Source organism: Felis catus, chromosome B4, assembly GCF_018350175.1.
Source record: "Felis catus isolate Fca126 chromosome B4, F.catus_Fca126_mat1.0, whole genome shotgun sequence".
In the NCBI taxonomy this organism is placed as follows: domain Eukaryota; kingdom Metazoa; phylum Chordata; class Mammalia; order Carnivora; family Felidae; genus Felis; species Felis catus.
Genome location: NC_058374.1, coordinates 47,477,438 through 47,481,806, shown reverse-complemented (window position 1 = coordinate 47,481,806; position 4,369 = coordinate 47,477,438). Strand labels below are relative to the sequence as shown.

Sequence of the window (4,369 nt, the reverse complement as noted above, 5' to 3'; positions counted from 1 at the left end):
CCTTCCCTATTCTCCCTTAAAAAGTGCAGCTGAAAATTCAATGCCAAATATCCCAAGCATCGTATCCGCTGCCCACCACACCAGAACACCTGAGCAAAGTTCCACAGCAAGCATTACCCGGGTACCTGAGCCGAGGCCAAGAGCACCCTGATAGGATTTAAGAGTTCTGCAAACACACAGTTCTTCCAAAATCAATCTGGAGTATTTTCCAAGGTTCTATGATCACTTCCTTTGAAAAAGGCTTTTGTGACTTTGTGGAGTGGTCTCATATGTCACCTCCCCTCCTCTCTTTCTTTTGATTCAAATCTGTCTGGACCAGTGGGTCCTAACTGCATATTAGAATAAGACCGGCACCTTAAAAAAAAAAAAAGTGACCAGACCCTACTGCATTTGAAGTGAATCAGAACCAAGCATCAAGGTTGTACAATCCCGAATCTATGACCCGCTGATTAAGAAATGAAACAGAATGGGCTTGCAGGAAGGAAGCCTTCAGGGAGTCCTGAAACTTTCTAAAACAGCAAGTACCAGAGTTTTAAAAACCATATGAGTGCAAGGAAGGGGTGGCAGAGAGAGATAATGGGCAAAGGACTCAGGCATATTGAGGATTAAGGTAATTTGAATAATAGCTAATATTTGACAGTTAATATATTCGAGGTGGCTCTGCTCAAAGTGCACTAACTTACCTCTGCTGCAATCTTATGAGAAAAGTATTATTACCCCCATCTTACAGATGAAGAATCAGAAGATTGAGTAATTGCCCCAAATCAGCAAGGTAAATACGGGATCTGAACCCAGAATCCAGAACCCAGTCTTATCTACCACCCATAGCAACAGCAGCAACAACAACAAGCCTACTTACATAGGCTTTATCGTGCACAAGGCACCGTTCTAAGCATTTCACATATATTATAGCACTTAATCTCCACAACAATCGGTGAGCTCTATTATCACATTATCTCCAGTCCACAGATGAGGCAACTGAGGCACAGGCTGGTAAGTGACTCCACCAAGACCACAGGGCACTCCTCCAGGAGCGGGAGATCGGAACATCCTCTGTTGTCTTCTCAGAGAACCATGCTTCTGCTGGCTTCCTCCTGGAGACAAGGCATGTGCACTCATGGTTTGGCCATTTTCTTTTTTTTTTTTTTAACGTTTTATTTATTTACTTATTTATTTATTTATTTTGAGACAGGGAGAGACAGCATGACGGGAGAGGGTCAGAGAGAGAGGGAGACACAGAATCTGAAACGGGCTCCAGGCTCTGAGCGGTCCGCACAGAGCCCGACGCGGGGCTCGAACTCACGGACTGTGAGGTCATGACCTGAGCCGAAGTCAGACACTTAACCGACTGAGCCACCCAGGCGCCCCGGTTTGGCCATTTTCAAGAAAGTGCCTGACAGCTTCTTGGCAGTGCCATATTTACTATTTAAAAGTTAGCCTTGGGGCGCCTGGGTGGCGCAGTCGGTTAAGCGTCCGACTTCAGCCAGGTCATGATCTCGCGGTCCGTGAGTTCGAGCCCCGCGTCAGGCTCTGGGCTGATGGCTCGGAGCCTGGAGCCTGTTTCCGATTTTGTGTCTCCCTCTCTCTGCCCCTTCCCCATTCATGCTCTGTCTCTCTCTGTCCCAAAAATAAATAAACGTTGAAAAAAAAAATTAAAAAAAAAAAAGTTAGCCTAGAAGTCTGTCCATGAAGGCAATGGGGAGCCCACTGCAGACATACAACTAATTGGGTGGAGGCAGGGTCCCCTCGTCCCTTCGCAGAGGGTTTCTGCAGTAGGAAATTCCCAACTTGATCTTCTCTATATAAGGAGCTAGGATACATCTACTTCACTTGAAAATATCCTGGGCCCTGGGACTACCGGCTGGCTCAGTTAAGTGTCCAACTTCGGCTCAGATCATGATCTCGCAGTCCATGAGTTTGAGCCCCACGCTGCTGACCGCTCAGAGCCTGGAGCCTGCTTCAGATTCTGTGTCTCCCTCTCTCTCTGCCCCTCCCCTGCTCATTCTCTCTCTGTTTCTCTCTCTCTCAAAAATAAATATGCGTTAAAAATATTTTTTTTAAAGAAAAAGAAAATATCCTGGGCCCTTAGGAGGCCCCTCCTGCTGCTTCTCCATCCACCCCCATTCTGGGTGGAGGGTCCACGTATGCTTTAGAGCAGCAGGTGGTTCATACTGTTCATCAGGGCTCCTTGACCCTAAACAGCACACCATGCCCTAGACCAGACCTTTTCCCTTCTTCCCTGTCCATGAATATGTACCACCGGAAACTTCTATCCCGAGAAATGCCTCAATGCATGAAGAAAGCTTAATCTGAAAATGTTCTTCCTGTGTCCACCAGGAGCCTGCTTTCTGTTCACCTGTTAAATGCACCCACTACCGAATTATCATTTGGTCTAACGAGCGCATATGCTCTCCTTCCCAGAAGTTAGAATAGTTCCCTGATGACAATGGCTTTGGGAGGAAAAGGAGGCATTGATGATGGGAATTTCAGCTAACTTGGCCGAGTTGAAAAGTTTGTATGCACTTTGGAGGTAAGAAGGGGCCTTCGCAGGTTTTTAAGCAGAAGAGTAACATGGGACCTACTTTTGAAAATCACTCTGGCAGTGATACGGAGAATAAATTAGAGCGGGGAAAGGAACAGTTGGTTGGAACATGGTGTTACAAAGCCAAGGCCTTGGAAATGTTGGCACAGAACATGGGGATTCATCAGCACAAACCATTCTCGCTGCTAAAAAGCCGGTCAAAGATCACAGCTAACTGATGATGGATTTGTATTAGGAGGACGGCACTTAAAATATGTGTCTACCCTGAGCTGCTTGTATCTTCAGATACCGTATTAAGAAAAAGCTTCCATACATCTGTCATTACTGAGTTAGTGGCCTCCTTGGTGCATTAAAGCTTCTATTTCCAGACATGAATGTCCTGGGCAAGCAACTCTATTTCCAAGGCATAAGAACGCTATTTCATCTGTACGTTATGCAGGGCTGAAGGCAGGCAGAACTTTCTTCTTTCACTGCTCCGCCCATGCATTGGTTCTTCTCTCTCTTCGGTGGCTTTATCCATCTCTGACCCCGGTCCAGGGCACGCCATAGATCAGGAGAAACACCCTTCCTCTCTCTGCCCGTCAACCTCCATCATGCCCGCCATCCTCCCCGTGTCAACCTCAGCATCCGTTAAGGGGGCACATGAGGCTGTACTTTGAGCTCTGACCTGGCACAGTGACAAATTCAGGGGCCAATAGCTTGTCCCTTAAGAGGGGCTTTTCTGATCCCTTGGCCGAGCCTTGCCATGGGCTACAGGTCCCATCATCTCTGCTGCCTGCACGTGGTGTTAATCATGCTCAGGGCACAAGAGAGACCCAGACCCAGGTACCTGGGAACCTGGGTACCGTGTTTCTGCATATTCTTTCCATCTCTTCAGCCAGATAAGGTGGGGAAGGCCTCACTCAAGTCATGCTATTGTGGCTCCTATGCGTCGGTACAGAAAGCAGGATATGTTACAATCAATAGTTTGGGAAAACAGATTTTTTTTAATTCGAAAAAATTGCTAACTCACCATGCAGGCCGCATTCTCCCTTCCACTGCTCTCCCAGGAGCCACAAATCAGTTTTAAAATTTTCCTTCTGCTGACTGCTAACCTCAAGCAGGGACCCAACTCCCCTCTGATTCCCTTCCCTCTCTTCCTGTTTTTCTCTCTCTTTCTGTTTTTCCTCAGAGTGTATCACACTACTTCGTTCCCTTTTTTTCCATACTTCCCACCCTCTTCTCACCCCCAAACAAAGCAAAAACACTCTGTTTCTTTTTAGAGCAGTCCCTATCTCAGCAAATGGCAATTTTATTTACCCAGGAATCGGAGGCAAAATCCTGGAGGTTATTCTGGATGGCTGGTTCTTGAACTTGAGCTCCACCGGAATCACTTGCAGGATTTGTTAATATATAGGTTGCCTGGTTCCAGCCTCAGTGTTTGTGATGTAATTATTGGCTCAGAAGGCCTGGGACAGCCGAAGGCCCCAAAAGGTGCCCTTCTAATGAGTTCTTAGGTGATGCCGATGCTGCTGGTCCAGCTATCACTCTTTGAGAACTGCTGCTCCAGAAACTTCCTCTGTCCTGCGTTCCCCTTTCCTTCCATCTGACAAATAACCGGTTGATGGATTACCCATTGCTCTTGGCCTCTAAATTCATTTATCCCCCTCTGCCACTCCCGTTCTAGTTCCAGCTTTTGACACTCTTTCTTGAACTATTACAATCGCCTGCAAGCTGGACTCTCTACCTCCACTCTTACCTCTTCCGCACCTACTGCTGGTGAAACGGCCTATCAAAAACACAGTTCAGACCCGTGTCTCCCCTGATTAAAACCTGCGGCGGCCACCG

General features: G+C 47.2%; 1 long non-coding RNA gene across 1 annotated transcript; it reads right to left on the bottom strand.

Moving 5' to 3' along the window:
• Nucleotides 1–852: 852 nt before the first annotated feature.
• On the bottom strand, nt 853–4,164 carry LOC109501961. The gene is made up of 2 exons (XR_002160279.3): nt 3,842–4,164; nt 853–1,094 (listed from the first exon to the last, which is right to left on the bottom strand). It is a non-coding gene; the product is annotated as an uncharacterized LOC109501961 (long non-coding RNA).
• Between the last annotated feature and the right edge of the window lie 205 nt (nt 4,165–4,369).